The sequence below is a fragment of the Babylonia areolata genome, chromosome 11 (assembly GCF_041734735.1).
Source record: "Babylonia areolata isolate BAREFJ2019XMU chromosome 11, ASM4173473v1, whole genome shotgun sequence".
Classification (NCBI taxonomy): Eukaryota; Metazoa; Mollusca; class Gastropoda; order Neogastropoda; family Buccinidae; genus Babylonia; species Babylonia areolata.
Genome location: NC_134886.1, coordinates 43,511,351 through 43,534,396, shown reverse-complemented (window position 1 = coordinate 43,534,396; position 23,046 = coordinate 43,511,351). Strand labels below are relative to the sequence as shown.

General features: G+C 45.1%; 1 protein-coding gene across 1 annotated transcript in view; it reads left to right on the top strand.

Annotated features, from left to right (window-relative positions):
• Positions 1–285: 285 nt before the first annotated feature.
• Positions 286–23,046, top strand: part of LOC143287759 (uncharacterized) — a 51,860-nt gene continuing 29,099 nt past the window's right edge. Inside the window, 1 exon segment of the mRNA XM_076596032.1 lies at positions 286–719. The gene's annotated coding sequence lies outside the window, so the exon portion shown is untranslated.

Below are 23,046 nucleotides of genomic sequence, written 5' to 3'. Positions count from 1 at the left end.
CCCCCCCCCCCCCCACTAAAGATTGAAGAAGTATATATGTATGGGTGTATATATATATATATATATATATATATATATATCATAGGCCAAGGGTAAAAAAACAAACACAAAAGATTGAGACGAGGAATATATATATATATATATATATATATATATATATATATATATATATATATATATATACACGTACCTCACAAACTTTAATGTACGTTACAATAATCATTTCAAGTGCCTGTACAAAGCAGAGGGTTCGGTTTTGCAATGTGCACTTTATCGAGCAAGAGGGTGAAGGCGTGTCGGGGATTTTCGACTGCACGGGTTCTTTGCCGAAACAAGACGGCCTCGATTCGAAGAAAGTGATCACAAAAATTGCTGCTTCATGCGTTCATACAAAAACGCTGTGTTATTGACCTGATTCTCCGGCCCCCCACTGAGCTGAAAAGAAAACTAGCTGAAAAGTTGAAACTAGGCGCTAGGCTGTAGATACTCGGCAACCGGGCCGGTTTCAACGAAACGGTCGAAAGTCTCCGAGTCGCAGTTTTCCTCGAAACCGGTTGGCTGCTCCGGCCCATCGTTCGAGTGGGGCCGTCGCCAAAGTGAACGTCCGTCTCCACCGTCAGCCGGGTGCGGCCCACTTTCACGTTCATCACGACGGAGCGCAGTCGAGAGACGGTCAGCCCAACTGACTTCAACGCGGGATACCAAGACCTTCGTTTTCGGTAAGTAAAAACTTGGATAATCAACTGAATTAGTGTGATATTGCGACGGACTATTACGGTACACTTTTGTGAGGGTTGGCATGTCAGCCAACTGCATGGGGCAAAGACCGTTCGGCATTTACTGATTTAAAAGAATCAATATCGGTGGCTGAGGAACTTTTCAGTCCCGGATACTTGGCTTTTGAAAACAAGAAGCTTCATGTTCAGTGTAGGTATATATAATATATACTGTGTTTCAGTTTGACGGACAGCTTATCGCGGCTAACAAATGTGTTAGGGAAAAACGAGGACTGCCAAACATTAGATCAATACACCTTTACTACCGATAGCAGAACACACTTTAGTCGCGCGGGTATGTCACCGATCCCGGATATAGTACGATCATATTCTCCGCAGTATTTTTAAATCACCGGGTGGGCATAAATATGTGCGTGTTTCGCTAACGAAGTCTTTCTCTCCCTGTCTCTGTCTCTCCCCGGCTGTCTCGTTCTTTTTCCTATATAATTTATGTAGTTTATTAACACCATGCTTATGCCTCTCTCTCTCTTTCTGTGTGTGTGTGTGTGTGTGTGTGTGTGTGTGTGCGCGTGTGTGTGTGTTATTACCATACTTATGCCTTCAGTTTATGTAGTATTGTGTACGCATGTTATGACTTTAAGTACTAATATTGTGTAGTGCATGCAATGACATACATAATGTAGCAGTTGTGTAGTATAGACCCAGTTTCAGGGCAGGAACTGATGTAAAAAAAGCGCGCCAGTGCTTGTCTATTATGATTGAAAATAAAGAATTCTGTCTTGTCCCCCCCCCCCTCTCTCTCTCTCTCTTATAACCATCTTGGGATACATGATCCATTGACACTTCATTCAAGTAAGGGACCATGGTGTTTTAAATTCAGCAAAGACGATCGAGTGCACTGAGCCCCTCCACAACCATGGACTATGAACACAGTTCTGTTGATAAGTCCGCCAGCACTTAATAACAAGTTTTACAGACTGCAGACTGGAGGCATCCTTAACTGATTATTGCACCTATATATTGGTTACGGTCAGGTCAGGTCAGGTCTCTACCTGCCACAGGTACCATGTAACCCTGTGCTACCTGTCACATGTGGGCAGATGGAGCTCGACAGCCTGGGAAGGCAGTCCATCTAAGACAAGGAAAAGTCTGAAGTAAAACCCATGAAGTGCTAAGGAATGCAGGACAGTCTCGACATGCATTGACCCTGGGTCCATGGCCATGTCCCGACTTTCAGTAGCCGCGCCCCCGTGCCTCCGAGGAAGGTTTTTGAGCCAGAGGCTAGGACAAGGACAGTCTGATATAAAACCTACGACCTGAGGACCTCACTGTCACCGTCCCAGCTTGCTAGGCTATGGCAGATGAACCACGGGTGTAAAGGGTGGGGCCAGTACTGCGCACACTGCACTCCACCTAAAAATTCCATTGCGCAGGCTTGAAGGACACGTCCACGTCCGCGCCACCAACTATTCCAAGCCCTGTAGCGATGGGAAAGGGGCGAAAACGGCAGGTGGAAGATGTCACTGGAAGCCGCAGTTCCAATCCTGCATGCAGGCGGTTCAGGATATTGGTCGCCTGATTGTTGACCCGGAGGTGACAGCATCACTCGGCAGCACCCTGAACGACCAAGCAGCCTTTTCTAGGGACAGCACTGCTTGCTCCACACGGAGAGGGGCCTAGAAAAGGTGGTCCAAACAAATGCTCATCTCCATACCCCCCAGTTGGCTAGCCGCGGTCAACGGGCATCTCCAAACGCGGTCGAACAACAATAGAGAAGAAAAGGCCGGCACCTGCCTCACAATTAGGTGCAAAAGGACTAAAGGTAGCATGCTGGAACATCCGAACCATGCGTGACTCTGCAGACAGCAACCACCCAGAAAGGCGTTCCGCTCTAGTCGCACACGAACTTCAGAGACTGAACATTGACATTGCTGTCGTCAGCGAAGTCCGCTTTGCAGGGGAAGGCAGCCTCCAGGAACACGGCGCTGGGTACACCCTCTACTGGTCAGGCAAGCCAGAGACCGAGAGACGCCTTTATGGCGTAGGCTTTATGGTCAGGAGCACCATTGCCTCCAAGCTTGAAAACCTGCCAACAGGACACTCAGACCGAATTATGTCCATGTGCCTCCCACTACGGAACAAACAGCATGCCACTCTGTTCAGCGTGTACGCTCCAACCCTCCAAGCGGACCCCACAGAAAAGGTCAAGTTTTACACAGATCTGCGCAACCTCGTTCAGAACACCCCTGCTGACGACAAGGTCATCATCCTTGGCGACTTCAATGCCAGAGTTGGCCAAGATTCAGAAGCCTGGAAAGGAGTCCTTGGCAAGCATGGCGTTGGTAATTGCAACGACAATGGGCGCCTTCTTCTCGAGTTCTGTGCAGAGCAGCAGTTTACCATCACCAACACCATTTTCCAGCAGAAGGACAGCCTGAAGACAACGTGGATGCATCCTCGGTCCAAACATTGGCACCTCATTGATTACATCCTGATGCGCCAGAGAGACGTACGAGACGTCCTACACACCCGAGTGATGCCCAGCGCGGAGTGTCATACTGACCACCGCCTCGTCCGCAGCAAGCTCAGGCTGCACTTCAAGCCCAAACCAAAGAAAGGAGGAGCTCCTAGGAAGAAATTCCAGGTCGGCAACTTTCAGTCAGCTGAAGTGAAAGCTGAATTCCAGGCGAAGCTTCAGGACAAACTTGAAGACCCCAGTTGCCCCACAGACCCCTCTCCAGAAGCACTATGGGCACAGCTGAAATCAGCCATCCTGCAGTCCTCTGAAGAAGTCCTAGGGTTCTCGTCGAAAAAGAACAAGGACTGGTTTGACGAAAACAACCAGGAGATCCAAGAATTGCTGGCGAAGAAGAGATCAGCCCACCAGGCTCACCTTGCACAACCGTCTTGTCCGGTGAAGAAAGCAACCTTCCGGCTCATACGCAGCAACCTCCAGATAAAGCTTCGTGAGATTCAAAATGGGTGGTGGACCAACCTGGCAGAGAGGGCTCAGCTTTGTGCAGACACTGGTGACTACCGGGGCTTATACGAAGCCTTGAAGGCGGTGTACGGTCCCTCATACCAGGTCCAGAGTCCTTTGCGCAGCGCAGACGGCCAGGCGCTCTTCACAGACAAGACGTCGATCCTGAGCAGGTGGTCGGAACATTTCCAGGCCCTCTTCAGCGCCAACCGCACGGTTCAAGACTCGGCAATTCTCCGCATCCCACAACAGCCAGTGAAATTACAACTGGACGAGCTACCAACCCTAGAAGAGACTGTCAAGGCCATTGAACAGCTGAAATGTGGCAAGGCAGCAGGGGTTGACGGAATTCCGCTGGAGGCGTGGAAGAATGGAGGCCCAGCACTACACTCCAAACTCCACAACCTCTTTGTCTGCTGCTGGGAGCAAGGCAAACTACCACAGGACCTCCGTGACGCAGTCATCATCACCCTGTATAAAAACAAGGGAGAAAAGTCGGACTGCTCCAACTACAGGGGGTTAACTCTGCTCTCCATCGCAGGCAAGATCCTCGCCAGAGTCCTCCTAAATCGGCTGGTGCCTACTATCGCCGAAGAACATCTCCCAGAGAGTCAGTGTGGCTTTAGAGGCAACAGAGGCACCACTGACATGGTCTTCGTTCTCAGACAGCTACAAGAAAAATGTCGGGAACAGAACAAAGGACTGTATGCGACATTCGTCGATCTCACGAAAGCTTTCGACACCGTGAGCAGAAAAGGTCTGTGGGAGATCATGAAACGTCTAGGATGCCCCCCAAAATTCCTCAGCATGGTCATCCAACTACATGAGGAACAGCGTGGACAGGTCAGACACAGCAACGACCTTTCGGAGCCCTTCCCAATTGGAAATGGAGTGAAACAAGGTTGTGTCCTCGCGCCGACCCTCTTCACGATCTTCTTCAGCATGATGCTCCAACAGGCCACTGAAGATCTTGGCGACGACGACGGTATCTTCATCAGATACCGCACTGATGGCAGTCTATTCAACCTGAGGCGGCTACAGGCCCACACCAAGACACTGGAGCAACTCATCAGAGAGCTTCTGTTTGCCGATGATGCTGCCCTCGTCGCCCATACAGAAGCGGCCCTGCAGCGTATAACGTCCTGCTTCGCAGAGGCTGCGCAGCTCTTCGGCCTAGAAGTCAGTCTGAAAAAGACGGAAGTTCTCCACCAGCCTGCCCCACGGGAAGAATTCCACGCTCCTCACATCAACATCGGTGAGACAGAGCTGAAGTCGGTCCACCAGTTCAGCTACCTAGGCTGCACCATCTCGTCTGACGCCAAGATCGACAAGGAGATCGACAACAGACTTGCAAAGGCAAACAGCGCATTCGGCAGGCTGTACAAGAGAGTGTGGAACAACAAACACCTGAAGAAAGACACAAAGATCAGCGTGTACAGAGCTGTTGTACTGCCCACCCTGTTGTATGGCTCCGAAACCTGGGTCACCTACCGGCACCACATACGACTGCTTGATCGCTTTCACCAGCGCTGCCTTCGCACCATCCTCAGCATCCACTGGAGTGACTACATCACAAATGTCGAGGTCCTGGAGCAGGCAAAGACTATCAGCATCGAGGCAGTGCTGCTAAAGACCCAGCTACGTTGGGCAGGGCACGTGTCCAGGATGGAGGACCACCGCCTGCCCAAGATCGCGCTGTATGGCGAACTGTCCACTGGCCACCGTGACAGAGGAGCACCCAAGAAGAGATACAAAGACTCCTTGAAGAAAGCTCTCGGTGCCTGTCACATTGACCATCGCCAGTGGTCCGCAGTAGCCGCTGATCGAGAGACCAGGCGACGCACCATCCACCAAGCTGTCTCCTCCTTCGAAAACAACTGCAGGGCCAGCCTTGAGGACAAACGCAGAAGGAGGAAGAACCACGACGCTGCAGCCACGAACCCAGACCAGACTTTCCCTTGCGGCCGCTGCGGCCGACTCTGCTTTTCCCGCATTGGCCTTGTCAGCCATGAGCGTGCCTGCATCAGACGTGGACAACGCCCTTCCTAGATCTTCGTCAGCGAAGCCAGGCCATGATGATGATGATGATATTGGTTACATTTTCACGGCAGTGGTTTGTAGGATCAAAAACGGAAAAAGCAAGATGGTGGCACGTTAGTACAGTGACTGAATCCCCATCAAAACTGTGTGAAATAACGTACAAAATAGAGTCTAATTCTACTGAAAATGGGTTACAACATCCACTAATGGTGATATTGTTTCATACATGCACAACAATGATTGCTGGCAACATAGGTTTCTGAATTTAGGATGCTAATAGGACTTTACCCAGATTAGAATTATCTTGTTTAAAGTGGAGTGGGCTTAAAGACCGGATTAGACCGAACGACGCGTTCAGTCACACCCTCACCCCTCCTCGGTCAGAATTCGCCGGTACCCCTCTCGATCCATCAGTGGACTTACAAGTGACCACGCTCCAGGATGCCTGCCCTTTATTCTAGCGGTGCAGTTGTGTATGTTGGAGTGGACCGTGTCTGCTTGTTGTGCATTTGGTAAGATCCCACCACCACTGAGCGTCATCTAAAAAAGAAAATTATCCACAAGGCACAGCAATTATGGCTTTGAGCGTCTGATACATGCAGTGATTTGGCGGCTGTTGGCTTAGCAGGGAAGTCAGCTGGCGTCGACAACATTCCCGCCGAACTGATTCAAGCTGGAGGCGAAGCGGTGATTAAATGCCCTCACCACCATCTGTAATAAGATCCTGCAGACGGGAGAGTGGCCAACCACCTGGACACAATCATTGGTCATCACAATCCCCAAGAAGGGCAATCTACAACAGTGTAAAAACTACCGCACTATCAGCCTAATCAGCCACCCCAGCAAGGTCATGCTAAAGGTCCTTCTCAACCGACTGAAGCCGCAAGCAGAAATGATCATCGCCGAAGAGCAGGCCGGCTTCAGAGCAGGGAGAAGCACAACAGAACAAATCTTCAACCTGCGCTTGCTGTGCGAGAAATATCTCCAGCACCAAAGAGACCTCTACCACGTCTTCATTGACTTCAAGAAGGCGTTCGACAGGGTATGGCACGCTGCCTTATGGGCCACCATGCACAAATTCAACATCAGTGAAGACATCATCCAAGCCATACAGAACCTATACGAAAGAGCAGCCAGTGCAGTCCTCTTCAATGGTAGCACGGGTAACTGGTTTAGAACCACGGTCGGAGTCAGACAGGGCTGTCTACTCTCTCCCACTCTCTTCAACCTCTTTCTTGAAAGGATCATGACTGACGCCCTGGAAGATCATGTGGGAACTGTCAGCATTGGAGGCAGAGTCATCACCAACCTGCGCTTTGCCGATGACATTGATGGCCTGGCAGGAGAAGAGAAAGAACTCAAAGAACTCGTGCACAAACTTGACAAGACATCATCAGCCTACGGCATGGAGATCAGTGCCGAGAAGACCAAGGTTATGACCAACAACAGCCAAGACGTAACGTCCAACTTGCACGTAAACGGTGAAAAACTGGAAGAAGTCTCCTCCTTCAAATACTTGGGTGCCATTGTGTCAGACGAGGGTTCGAAACCAGAGGTCCTGTCCAGAATCGCGCAGACTACTGCCTCACTGAGTCGATTGAAGACTATATGGAAGGACAAAAAGATCTCCGTCTCGTCCAAAATCAGACTAATGCGCTCCCTCATCTTCTCAATATTTCTATACGCTTGCGATTCCTAGACCCTCACTGCAGAACTCCAGAGAAAAATCCAGGCCCTGGAAATGAGATGCTTCCGCAAAATCCTGAACATTACATACAAAGACCACATCACAAATGAGGAAGTGAAAAGAAGAGTCCAAAACGCCATTGGCCCATTCAAAGACCTGCTAACCACAGTGAAGGAACGCAAGCTCCGCTGGTATGGACACGTCACACGATCAGACGGCCTAGCCAAGACCATCCTGCAGGGTACTGTACAAGGAAGGAGGAAGAGAGGCAGACAGAGAAAGCGGTGGGAGGACAACATCAAAGAGTGGACTGGCCTGCCATTTGCCACAACTCAAAGGGCCGCTGAGGACCGAGGCAGGTGGCGCGAGCTGACCAGGCAGTCATCCATGGTGCCCCAACGACCCACCCACGGGTCAAGGGATAGATGAGATGAGATGAGAGAGGCTTAGTCAGTGTCGGGTTTCGGGGCTGACATTGGTCCAAACTGAAGTTGCCACATTATTATACCTGAGACCGGCAACTGACAGGCAACCGTTAGATCTGGATCTGGATCTGGATATATATATATATATATATATGGATCTGCATAACTTGAACAGCTCATAGGAAAACAGCTAGGTTAGGCTAGTGATAGATATATATAGTGAGAACACGGCAAGGTGGTCGAGCCTTTTCATCTGCTGTTCAAATATGGAATTATTTGCCCAAGTTACCGCCTCCGTCACAGCCCCACACTGCCTTCCTTTAACTCACTCCGGACGAATAGTTCTCTCCCTTGCTGTTCCATACAGAAGACCCATTTGTTAGGATTAGGAAAAAAATCACAAAAAATACAAAACAAAAAGTGACTGAATGAAACTCACTGTACTTCACCCACTGACCCCTCTCCTCACATCGTGTGAACGCCCACCCCCTCCCTCTTCACCGCTCTCAGAAGCTGAGTCACCATCAGTAACTTCTTGCTGGTTGTTTTAAGCGCGTTGGATTACGCTGCTGGTCAGGCATCTGCTTGGCAGATGTGGTGTAGCGTATATGGATTTGACCGAACGCAGTGACGCCTCCTTGAGTTACTCAGTGATACTGGTACTGATACTGGTTGCTTTCTTCACTGCAGATACTTTATTCAACGTCTTCATCATGATCCTCGTCGACTGATGTCGAAACTTTCAGTTTGAAACATTTCAATCTCTTCAGCAGCGGTAAAAGCCGATGTCGTGATCTCGTTTGCTCCATGCTCCAAAAATTTCCACTTCATCGCCTGCGACGCCATTTTCGATACGTATGCAGATAAGCTTGTTGTGCGGGGTCCTCTGAACTCGCTGGCTAGCTGTGGAGTGTGTCAAGTTGTTACGTATCAGTATCAGTAGCTCAAGGAGGCATCACTGCGTTCGGTCAAATCCATGAGAAAGAAAAAGAAAGATAAATAACAATAAAAATAGATAAATAAAATAAAATAAATAAAGTAAAAATAACAAAAAAACAAATAAATGAATTTAAAAAAATGAAGTAATAAAAAAATAAAATAAAATAAAATAAAGTAAAAAAAAAAAAGAAGAATAAATAAAAGAAAAAAATATAAATAAATAATTTTTTTTTTAAACTGTTGTTACGAAATCTCATAAAGAAACTTTCCATTTGACCCTTGACAGGTTCGCAATGCCCAGTGAAGCTGCGATTATTATGCTACCCCATGAGGAAAATGTGAAAAAAATTTTAATTGTCAAAACCGCTATAGCGTTCTGTCATTCGGAACACTACCTTACGTCAGGAACGGTATAGCGTGAGTTAAATCTGACCTCAAGACTTTCCTCTTCCAGCAGTATTTCCTCTAGACCCACTCACATACATGAAAGTAGTTAGTTGATTGTGTAGGTATATTTGTAACACTGTATTGTGTAGGTATATTTGTTACGCTGTATCGTGTGTGTGTGTTGAATGTGTGTATGTGTTAAAGGTTGGGGTAGAAGAAGAAGAGAAGGGGGAAGGTGGTAGGAATACACTGAGGCAGAGGACAGGTGCGCAAGCCACTCTCTCCTTTTACCAACAGTGGGTTTTTTTTTAGTAAGGTGAATTGAGGTGTTTATTTCTCTAACTTAAAACAGCACTTAGCAGCACATCCTAACTTAGCAGTTAGCAGTGAACAGCCCCCATGGTACTGTCTTGTCTGTCTGGCTCTCCCGGCCTTGTCCAAGCAAGGAAAAAGGATGAAACCACATATGTCTACCAGTTTTATCCTCTCTCACCCATTCACTCCATGCAAATTATCTTCAAACCCAGAACCTTCCCAACTGGTTGAAGTTAACATACCAGTATTGGACCAGCAGTGCTAGACTTTACACATTAAATGCCTTTCTCATGGGCACTGCCAAGGAGAAGGGTAGAGAGGGGGAGGGGGGACATGGATGGGGAGGGGAGGAGGAAGGGAGGGGGGTCGACAAAATGATGCAGGAAAGTAGGAGTAAAGATTGCCCTGTTCTGCTTCTGTTCATATCAGCTCATGATACACACCACATCATATGTTACAATGGTTTGGAATAAGCAACAACATAAGATAAGATAATGCATATGTGTGAAGACCAAACACTGACATCAGATCACATTTCTAATACATTTGAATAGTGTAAATAAAGTGGTTAAAGATAAGCTTTTTAGTGAAAGTACACTGACAATATAGATTTTACGTAAAGCTCACTCTGTGTCAAAGTGACTCAAATAAATCAGTTATTATGTAGCACTATACTGGAGTAAGCCATATAGGAGAGAGCATGATAACTAAATTACAATTAACAGACTGATACATATCAGATAGTTTTAACCAGTAACTGATATAAATCCAACGCTATCTTGTAATCACCACAACAAAATAACTACACACATCTTTGAGTCCTGACCATAGACACTAATGTCCCCAACTGAGTGTGACTTGGATTGTTTTTTGTTGCTGTATATCCTTTGTATTGACTGGTTCTATGTGCTGCTGTGTGTTATTAAAGTGACTATTGATACCATGATTTTTGCCATGAGGACTCTTTCTGTGAAAGTGAACATGAGAGAGAAAATACTGTTTACATTGTTGACTCGAAGTTTCACAAACTGACCTGTTATGATTTATTTCTTTTAGTTGACAAAAGTGAAATGGTTGTGTGACGGGGTGGTAAGGTGGTGTTGGAGAAGGTGAAGACAGGTAGAAGGTGTTAGCAGAAGAGAGCTGCAGCCAGGCAAGGTAGACTCGGGAAGGCAGTGCGCTGGTTTTCTTCTTTTCTTCTTTCATTCTTCCAGGCCAGGAGAGTTCTGAATTTGTCTGGCACTCACTCACTCCTTATATTCAGTTCCGCCGAACCGCAAAGCCAGCGCCGTGAAGCGATTCACGAAACCGGCCCTCCGCGAGCCTTGAGGGGCCAAGCTTGTGTTTGTTTGACCAAATTTAGCGGCTTCTGACTTTCGGCTCGGGGAACTAACATAGACATATTATATATCACACAAAACTACAAGAGACGAGCATTTTCTTAAGCTAAACCATTTTCTACAAAAATAATGTAGTTAAAAACTGTAAATAAAAAAAGTCACTGAATGAACGAGCTTTTAACGAGTTCATGTATCATTTTTGTACATTACAACAATTAATACGTCGCGATATGTAATATAATTGTAACAATTAAGTAACTGAATATCCTGAATTTCCAACTAAATAAAAATCATCTATAAAATCTGCTTCTAGAGTAAAAATATTTTACATAAAAATTCAAGAGAAAACTCAACGGACAGCCCCCGTGTCGGCACCGCTTGGTGGTGCTTTTGGCACTTGTGATCGACAATGAAATACTTCGTTTAAACCAACTACAACACAATTATACATGCACGATACGAATCAGATTGATAACAGAAATGCAAACATCTGCAAGACACGCTATAAAAATGTCTAGGTATTGTAAAAACGTATTTTGCTCAAATCGGCACTGACGAATTCCAATGGCTTGAAGAAGAGATAGTTTTGTGGCGCCGAAATGTCGTGAGACATTTCGTATCATCGCATGCCTATAACTTAGGTGTACACGGAAAGCAGTACACGAGAAGAAGCTTAATCATTTACGTTTTAATGCACAATCTAAATTCCACGGCAACTATACCGAGTTACAGAAAACGAAGGTATTTTGTATGTTTCAACTGAGTGGATTTCGAAGATCGCGCCAAAACTCATTCACATAAATATTAGTTTAAAAATGTTATAGGCTTTCTGGTCAAATGATATCATTATATTTGAAAAGTATGATTGTTCTGAAGTCCCATAACATAAAACTATAATCTCATCTATAAGGAAGTGTTTATAATTTAACAAATTGATGAAAATCATCATACGGTTCCCATGTAAAGGGAGATAACTTGTGACCGATTTACAACTTCCTTAGTAACCTTCGGCGAGTCACAAACGTCGTCTGCTAAGCTGGCCCAACGAAGATCGTAGCCAACCCGACTACAGTTGTTTCAAACAATACAATCCAGGAATGTGAACACTAGCATGGTAACAAAACAGTTACAAGTGATTTCTTGAATAGCCACCAATTGAGCCATGTGGTCAGGCTTAGTCAGTGTCATGTCATACTCTGAAATCCCCACCAACTAACCACAACCACAACCACAAGAGGAAGACAAGATACATTTTTTTTTTTTTTTTTTTTTTTTTTTGTACCCGGACTTTCTTGGGTCGACCACCGTTTTATTTTGCATATAAATCACACAATGCCAAATAAATCGATAGCGTTTATGGAATAAATACGACTTTTCACTCACTGATTTTGGGCTTGTTACAATAATATTGAAGGAAAATGTACAAGTCATACAATTAAGTGTACAAAACTTATCTATGTTTTTCTTTGTTCAAGATACATACAACAAAACATACTGCACCAAATTTAAAAGCATAGCACAATTTTTTTCCTTATATATTAAATATCCATCTTTTGTCAATGCAAACTCACATTCACCAACAATTTGTGTTAACCACGCACACACTACACATGCTCAAAAGCAAAGATTTGTTTCAAACAAAACAATCCATGAATGTGAACACTGACATAGTAAGAAAACAGAAGTGATTGCTTGAATAGCCACCAACTGAGCCATGTGGTCAGGCTGTAGTCAATGTCATGTCATCATGTCATACTCTGAAATCCCCACCAACTGAGCCATGTGGTCAGGCTGTAGTCAATGTCATGTCATCATGTCATACTCTGAAATCCCCACCAACTGAGCCATGTGGTCAGGCTGTAGTCAATGTCATGTCATCATGTCATACTCTGAAATCCCCACCAACTAACCACAACTGCTAGGAGACAAGATACAACAAAACAAATCACACCAAATTTAAAAGCATAGCACATTTTTTCTCTTATATATTAAATATCCATTTTTTGTCAGTGCAAATACATATTCACCAACAATACATGTTAACCACGCACACACTACACATGCTCAAAAGCAAAGATTTGTTTCAAACAATACAATCCAGGAATGTGAACACTGACATGGTAACAAAACAGTTACAAGTGATTTCTTGAATAGCCACCAACTGAGCCATGTGGTCAGGCTGTAGTCGGTGTCCTGTCATCATGTCATACTCTGAAATCCCACAAACTAACCACAACTGTTAGAAGACAAAATACACACAACAAAAATCACACCAAATTTTAAAGCATTGCACAATTTGTTCCTTTTTTTATTTTTTTTTTTTTTTTATTAAACATCCATGTTTTGTCAATCCAAACACACATTCACCAACACACTTTACACATGCTCAAAAGCAAAGATCTCTCTCACACGCACATTGTTATTTATTATCCACACACACACACACACACACACACACACACACACACACACACACACACACACAAACTACATTCAAATTCGTCACCAAATGTGAGCACACTAAACACACAAAAGCAAAGACCTATCACACAACACAATGTTATTTGTTATACACACACCCACACTACACTCATTATTATCACCAAATTTGAGCATACTAAACACACTTAAAAGCAACAATATCACATAAACACTCGCAAATATGTCATTATGTAGTATTATGCTCATCCTTCATGGACCTTCGTACAGCCACTGCAGGCATGACGATTCACAAAGGAAATTTTCTATCTAAAATTACATTTTAGTAACATACTTACCGTGACCCACTGGTGCTTCAACGTGACCTGTTTGAAGCGCTTGTGGGTCACGGTTAAGTATGTGTAATTAAATACAGTTTTCTTAACCTTCACACAGGAGCCCTGGAGAATCAGATCTAATAAAGAACACCAAAACAATCAAACAGTCTAAGACAAAAGTCCACCCACAACAGCCTCCTTCCCGATAAAGGACAAATGATATGCAAGCATGACAAAACTTGAAAATTTCAAACGAAAGATTCGTGCATACAATCTGATTTAGATTACAAGCAACTCACCTATCCTGTCTTTGCGTGTCTGTCCATGACAGTATCACAAACTGTCTGATCCACTGCTGGTTTTCAGAGTCTTTCTTAAACCTTTCTGTTTCTTCTTCAGATTCAGTTCATGACGTACCTTCTCCATCATTATCTTCATCTTGTGATGAATTGTGATTCTGAAGAACATCACCAGCAACTTTTGTGGACAAAGCCTGTCCGCACTGATGCAGCATGTCTGTCATTGTTGATAATTTCCAGTCTGAACCCGTTAAAATTGAACATGGAGTCCCACAGGGATCTGTTTTAGGCCTGGTGCTCTTCACACTGTACACTGCTCCTCTCGCTGAAATTATCAACCACCATAATGTCAGTCATCATTCTTATGCTGATGACACTCAACTCCAGAAGAGTGATACACCTGAAAAACTGTTGTCGCTCTTGCAAGAAACATCTAACTGCTTCCTGGATATTCAAAATTGGATGACTCTAAATAAGTTACAATTGAACGCGGACAAAACTGAAGCAATGGTCATATGAACTAAACAAAAACTCTCTTCCATTAAAACTAATACAATCAAACTTGGCAGTACATCCATCCCTCTGTCCAGTTCAGTCAGGAACCTCGGCGTTGTCCTTGACAACACACTGTCCATGCAAACATTTATCAATCAGACATGTCAATCCTGCTACTGTCAACTGCGGCGCATCAGTTCCATCCGGAAATATCTATCCATTGACGCAACATCTAGACTTGTCGTTTCTCTCATTCTCTCTCGCCTTGACTACTGTAACTCTCTATTGTCTGGTTTGCCTGCTTCATCCATTCAGTCCCTTCAGCGCATACAAAATTCTGCTGCCCGACTCGTCCTCAGAAAGATCTGAGCACACCACTCCTCTTTTGCAACATCTCCACTGGCTCCCTGTCTCACACCGAATAAAGTACAAGATCAGCACTCTATGCTACAAATGTATTCACAAATCAGCCCCTTCCTATCTCTGTGGCTGCCTTCACCTCTACACTCCATCTCGCTCACTACGATCAGCTTCGGATCCACTCCACTTACGCATACCCAGATTCAAACTCTCGAATGTTGGCCGCCGTTCTTTCTCTGTCTCTGGACCTTGCAATTGGAATGAACTTCCTCTTTCGCTGCGTCAAGTCTCCACACTCAGCTCTTTCAAGTCTGGCCTTAAAACCCACTTCTTCCCAAAATAGCCTCCCTTCCCTGCCTCTTCCTTGTCTTTAGTTTCTCCAGTTTTAGAGTTATGCGTGCGTGAGAATGACTGGTGCGAAAGCACTTAGATTTGTCTATGCACAAGATTCAGCGCTATATAAGTACCATTATTATTATTATTATTATTATAATACCATTCTGTTACATCTGTGGACTCCAGACATGCTGCCACAAAAGAATTAACACTGACCTCCTTCTCATCATTGCCAGTGCCAGCCAACTGTTGAAATAGAACTTCAACCATGCAAAACATTTCAGAAATGTTAGGCTTAACATATGTTAGGCCACCCTTAACAGTTTTGTCATGTCTGTAGCACTCTGACTGCAGCCTTCTTCCTCTACAGAGTGCAGAGTTAAATTATTTAAACATTCAATCTGTTCATCAGTGTGGTGGTTTTTCTGCAGATGCCACAGCTTTTGTTTGATTTTTTTTTTTTTTTTATTACTGACCCAGCTACATACCTAATAACCGTTTTTTCCTCTTCGGGAATGAAAGTATCTGGTTCACAGTCAGACTTCTTGTTGCAGTAACAGTCTGAAACCAAACGTTGGAATATTCTCAGAGCAATCCAAGCTGATACCTGTGATGATTTCGTTGTTTCTGTGAGGCTTTCCATGTTTTTGAGGAATGCACAATGGTAGTTCCCCCATGCTCTCTCCTTGGCTGCATTCAGAAATTTACCTCTAGGAACAAGGCAGGTGGTCAGGAAACTCAGCTTGGGAAGCAGCTCATCACCTCGAAACAAAAGGTCATACTGCACTTGTAAATCTTATATCTCAATGAACAGTGCCAAAGTTTATCTGGTTTTAGTCCATAAATGCTGTTCTGTTATTCTGTAAGTATGTGTGCAACATAATCTGGGCCATTTGATCCTTCATGTCCTTTCTTTCATTTTCCAATGCACAACATATTCTTCCATATCCATAAGTATTAAAGAAAAGGGAATAAGAAACAGGGAAATTTTAAATACAAACTCACGAAAACAATAATTACTGTTATCAATGTTGAATGTACTCCTGACACACACATGCACAATTACATCCATGTTCAGCATCAAAATATGCAGCCAGCTGTCACGGAAAAGTAAAAAGGAAATCATATTGAAGAAAACAATAATTGATTCTGAATGAATAGTGATGAAAGACTAACTGACTTTTTTCTATTCTTTAAAGGAACTGATCCATGAAAATCAATTTAGAAAACAAAGAGGCAATTAGTGAATTACACTTAAAAAACAAAACATTCATGTTACTAATAGCAAAAAGACTGCACTGTCAAAAAATGTCAACCACTCCAACTCTTCCAATACTTCAATCTACGAACAGATAGCAATGATTCATAAGGATGAGGCAGTTAAATTCCACTTACTTTTCCTCATGACATATCAATTTACATCCACCACTCACACACACCCTTTTCACATCACACAACATAGCGTCTCTGCTTACATTGCAAACTGCAGACTGTGTTCTTGAAATCTGAAGGCAGGCAGGGGTCTTCTTTTAATGTCTTGCAAACATCCTGAAGTAACCAAACAGTAACAGTGGAGAAAAAAAAAGTAACATAAAAATTTTAAAAACCAAAACACAACTGAAAAAATGCTTTGTCACTGAAGTCTTTTCTCTTTCCACACCCAGCAAAATTATAACCTACTCTAAAAGATCTGTGTATAAAAACATCTTTTTGAATTCACTTAACGAGATGATACTTGTTTAATGTATTTGTTTTCTTCCACTGCTAAGCTGATCCATATGACAGAGTTAAAGCCAGTGCTCTTGCTATTGTAGCACTTACCTAATGCGACTTACCTAATGACATAACGTCGCATGCGATTTGGGTTTTTAGTCAATTGTATTTGATAGTGAGGTCTGGTGCTGGACGTCCCGCTCACTCAAGGAAAGTGATGTGTCACTCGATAACCTCTCCTTTCCAGGTGAAGTGATCGCCGCATAGCCACTGCCTGGCTTGCCAGACAGTAAGGTTATTGCAAAAGGCCTCTCCTACATTATTGTGTCCACAGCAACGCCTTCCCGTGGCGTCCATGTCTTCACTAAGCTTGCTGTGTCATGGCGCGACCGAGTAACCGGCGGTATAACTGGTAGGAGACTTGGAGAGGAGATTGGCGCCACCAAGGAATAACCTAAGCCCACAGAAAAGACATGAAGGACACAACCATAGCCAGCAACATGCCGGATCGGTCGAGGCCCGGATCAACAACGACCGCGCTTACCATTGGCTTGCCCCAGGGTGGAAGTGTAAAGTCAGCTACTGGAGCGAAAGAACTATTTAAGTTGCCACAAGAAAAAGTCATCATTGGAACATGGAACGTCCGCACGCTATATCAATGCGGCAAAGTGAAAGAACTTGAGCATGAACTAAAACGTTACCAATGGGACATTGTGGGGTTATCAGAAGTACGATGGACGGGATTGGGAGAGATGATGACGGATGACGGACACAAGATGTGGTATAGTGGTGAAGATTCTCGACATGAACATGGCGTAGGTTTCATCGTACGCAAAGAAGTCATTGGATGCATCATGAGCTGCACTCCAGTTACCAGCCGTGTCATCAGTATTCGAGTGTCAGCTAAACCGAATAACATCACAATCATCCAAGTATATGCACCAACAACTGACCATGAAGACCAGGATGTCGAAGAATTTTACGAAAAAATAGAAGACACCATCAAGAAGGCCCCCCAAAAAGACATCATCATTGTACAGGGGGACTTCAATGCCAAAATCGGCTCAGATGCCTACAACGACTGGGCTGGAACAGTGGGCCAGTATGGCACAGGAGACACCAACGACAGGGGACTTCGCCTTCTGGAGTTTGCGTGCAGTCAAAGGCTCACCATCGCTAACACTCTTTACCCTCACAAACTGTCAAGAAGAACAACCTGGCATGCACCGAACGGGAGAAGACACAACCAGATTGACTTTGTCCTCACCCCGCGGCGTTTCAAATCAAGCATCAACAGAGCAAAGACGAGGACTTACCCCGGAGCTGACATAGGCAGTGATCATGACCTTGTGCTGCTCACAATGAAGATGAAGCTGAAGAAAAAACACCAAGCGGTGCAACCCCGTATCAAGTTTGATCTGGAGAAGCTTAAAGACCCGGAGATTGAAGAGGTCTTCCAAGCTCAGCTCGGGGGACGGTTTGCGGCACTCAGCCTTCTGGATAACAACATCAACGACCTCACCAACACCTTCAATGAGGCAGTCCGTGAAACAGCTGAAGAGGTACTGGGGCGACAGAGGAAGAAACACCAGCCATGGATCTCTAACGACATCCTTGACCTGTGTGATAAGAGAAGATCCCTGAAGAAGACGAAAAACACTAGCCCTAACGAAGCCGCACAGTATCGTGAAACCAATAAACTTGTGAGAAAAACGATGGAAGAAGCCAAAGAACAATGGATCAACGACCAGTGTGAGAAGATCGAAAAAGGAATGGAAGGAGGAAACAGCAAATTTGCCTATGCCACACTGAAGAAACTCACCAAGACGCAGCAGAACAAATCGTCTGTCATTGAGGATACCTCAGGCGAACTACTGACAGAAAGCTCCGCTGTTCTGAACAGATGGACACAATACTGTCAAGAATTATACAACTATCCCATACAACCAGATGACAGTTTGATTGACAGAGACATAACACCATCAAGGGAACCTTCACCCCTGCCAGTGTTGAGGGAAGAAGTGGAAGAAGCTGTACGCAGTCTACCAGCAGGAAAGTCACCTGGAGCAGACAACATTCCGGCAGAGCTGCTCAAACACGGAGGGAATGAGCTGGTCACAATTGTAACAGCAATCTGTCAAAAGATCTGGGAGACAAAACAGTGGCCCTCAGAATGGACTCGGTCGCTCATCATCCCCATACCAAAAAAGGGGAATCTCCGCCAATGCCAGAATTACAGGACAATCAGTCTTATTAGCCACACGAGCAAAATCCTGCTTCGAGTCATTCTAAACCGACTCAAGAAAGAGGCTGAAGAACACCTGGCAGAGGAACAAGCCGGATTCAGAGCAGGCAGAAGCACAGTAGAACAGATCTTCACCTGCCGATTACTGATGGAAAAACACCTGCAACATCAAAGAGACCTGTTCCACAACTTCATAGACTTCAAGAAAGCCTTTGACAGGGTGTGGCATGATGGACTGTGGCAGGTACTCAGACAGTTTGGCATCGAGGAGGGTCTCACCCAAGTCATTCAGGCGCTGTACAAGACATCCAGCAGCGCAGTCCTCCTCAACAACCAAATCGGAATATACTTTAAGACCACAGTCGGTGTCCGTCAGGGTTGCCTGCTCTCCCCAGTACTATTCAACCTTTTCCTAGAAAACATCATGCGCGAAACCCTCCATGACTTCCACTCTACCATCTCCATAGGAGGAAGAATCATCAACAACTTGAGATTCGCAGATGACATAGATCTACTAGGAGGCAGCAACAAAGAACTACAAGACCTCACCAAGAGACTAGAAGGAAGAGCAGGTGCATACGGAATGGAAGTGAGCACCGAGAGAAGCAAAGTGTTGGTAAACAGCTCAACCAACACCCAAGCTCAAATCTTCATGAACGGACAACAACTTGAAGAAGTGGAAGCTTTCAAATATCTCGGCACCACCCTCACAAACGACGGTCGCTCAACAACTGAAATAAAGATTAGGATAGCGATCGCAACATCAGCAATGGCTAAGCTCAGCAAGATTTGGAAGAGCAGAGAGATCAGCTTTCCAACAAAGATCAAACTGTACCGATCCCTGGTGCTATCCATACTGCTGTATGGATGTGAAAGTTGGGCTTTAACAGCAGAGACTACTAGGAAAGTCCAGACGTTTGAGACAAAATGCTTCAGACGACTGCTTGGAATCTCATGGAAGGACAGAAAGACCAATGACTTTGTCAAGAGCCAAATAACTATGCTAGCGGGTCCACTGGAACCACTCTTAGCAGTGGTCAAAAGGAGGAAGCTGTCATGGTTCGGGCATGTGACACGCCACAATTCACTGCAAAAGACAGTTCTACAGGGAACGCTAGAGGGTGGTAGGCGAAGAGGGAGGCAAGCCAAATGCTGGATGGACAACATCAAGGAATGGACCAATATGGATAGCGCTACGCTGATACGACAGGCAGAAGATAGAACCGGATGGCGTCGTCTGACTACGGAATCGTCCCTCATGTCTCCTCTACGCCCATCCCGGGCAGGAGAATGAATGGAATGGAATTTGAAACCGGAAGCGTTGCTATGACCACGTTGTTCAACGACTGTTTTAGCGAAGTTGATTTGAGAATGTTTGTTTTGTTATTAAATGTTTTAAACGTTGTCCGGCGTCCGTGTGCTGCTTCATTGGTGACCCCGACGTGAGTAGAATCTAATAGTGACCAGCTAATACCAGCTACGACCACTCGTATACTCACAAACTCATACAAATTACAATCATGTCGATGACAACAGAAGCAATTACACAACTTGCAGACGCCATCCGGCAACATACTTTATCTCAGACAGAAAAATTTCCTCCTCAACCACTTGTGACAGCTGTCGCCTTCAAAGCACCCCCCTTTTGGACAACCAATGCATCACCATGGTTTCTTCGTTTGGAAGCTGTTTTTGCTACCCACACACCTCCCATCACGAATGATTTGACAAAATTTCATCATGTGGTACAACTTCTCGACTCAGATACATCCAGGCGTGTACAAGCGGTAATTGAACGCCCCCCAGACACCCAAAAGTATGAAACACTCAAGTCAGCTCTACTCAAAGCTTTTGAGTCCACACAACTACAGAAAGATACTGCCCTTCTGCAAATGCAAGGTCTGGGAGACAAACGACCGTCAGAATTATTACAGTACATGCAAACGATGAATTCCACCCCAGAGACTCTCTTCAGAGCTCTTTTTCTGAATCAACTGCCACCAGAAGTCCGAAAGATTCTTGCCCAGTCTCCAAACGAAGATCTTGAGGTTCTGGCCGAAAAGGCTGACCACATTTTGGAAGTGGATCTTCCAACTCCTGCATTTGTGGCAGCTACATCTAATCGACCACCAAAGAATTATTATAGCACTGCTGCTTCAAATCCTTTCACTTTGTGCAAGTACCACGCATGATTCGGAACTGAAGCGAGACGCTGCGAAAACAAGGTTGGTGGACGACCCTGTGCAATGGCCCCACAACAACCTAAGTGGAAAAGAGATCAAAAACAGGCTGCTAACATTAGCTCCACCGAATCTCAGGACTTTTCAACAGCTACCTCAGTCAACATTAACACAATCATGGTAGCAGATGTTTTGTCAGGACGCAGTTTTCTGGTTGACACGGGGGCTGAGGAATCTGTTTTCGCTGCAAGTGTCGCAGAACGCAAAAAGACTCGAGGACCCAGTCTGATTGCTGCCAACGGCTCAGCCATTCCTACTTATGGAAAAAGGAATATCCCATTACAATTAGGCCAGGGCGCATCGTTTGTTCAAAAGTTTTGGATCGCAGATGTGACTCAGCCAATCCTAGGCGCAGACTTTTTTGCTACCCAAAGACTGGCTATTGATCTTACCAACAGACGTCTGGTGTCCCTAGATGGAGATCTGGTGATTCCTGGACGACTGGCACGCTCGCAAGCAGGAAGAGGCATACACAAGATTCATTCCCGCTACGAAGCAATTGTAGAGGATTTTCCTGCACTCCTAGTACCTTCCTTCACAGAAAACAAGCATGGTGTACTCCACTACATCCCCACTACTGGTTCCCCTGTGCATGCACGTGCACGTCGCCTCGACCATGAGAAATTGACAGCTGCTAAGGCAGAGTTTGATGAAATGGAGCACCTAGGTATCGTCCGCCGTTCATCTTCCCCTTGGTCATCACTACTGCACATGGTGAAGAAAAGCAATGGCTGCTGGCGTCCCTGTGGAGATTATCGTCGACTCAATGATATAACTAGAGATGACCGCTACCCCCTTCCCCACATCCAGGACCTGAATGCCAACCTTGCTGGAAAAATACTTTTTTCCAAAATTGACCTTGTTCGCGGCTACAACCAAATCCCAGTTGCACCACAGGATATTCCAAAAACAGCAGTCATCACCCCATTCAGCCTGTATGAGTTTCTGAAAATGCCGTTCGGTCTGAAAAATGCAGCTCAGGCGTTTCAACGCCTCATGGATGGTGTTTTGAAGGACCTAGATTGCTGTTTTGTGTATCTCGATGACATTCTTGTTGCAAGTGATTCACCCGAACAACATGAGGCCGATCTACGCACCATTTTCAGCCTACTCACCTCCAACGGTTTAGTGGTCAATATCAAGAAATGCGTTTTTGGTCAATCTTCCCTGCATTTCCTTGGACATTTAGTCTCAGCAGCCGGGATTGAACCCCTGCCAGAAAAAGTTAGCGCAATTGTCGATCTTCCCACACCTTCTGATAAGAAAGCTCTTGAACGTTTTCTGGGAATGATGAATTTTTACCACAGATTTCTTCCAGGCATCGCAAAGCGCCTTGCACCTCTGACTGAGGCTCACAAAGGTAAACCCAAGAAATTCACATGGACACCTGAATGTCAAGCTGCATTCCAGGAGGCCAAATCAGCACTGGCTTCTGTTGTTATGCTTCATCACCCCGACCCACAATCTGAAACAAAACTTTCGGTGGATGCATCAGACACTGCCATGGGAGCCGAACTGTCACAACAGCAGAATGGTGCCTGGAAACCCGTTGCATTCTTCTCAAGGAAGCTCACACCAACCCAACAACGTTACTCAACGTTTGACCGTGAACTGTTGGCCATCTACAGTGCAATCCAGCATTTCCGCTACTTCCTGGAAGGAAAAACATTTACGGTGTTCACAGACCATAAACCACTAACTCATGCCCTGACAAGCAACACTGACAGATCCCCTCGCCAAGAACGTCAGCTT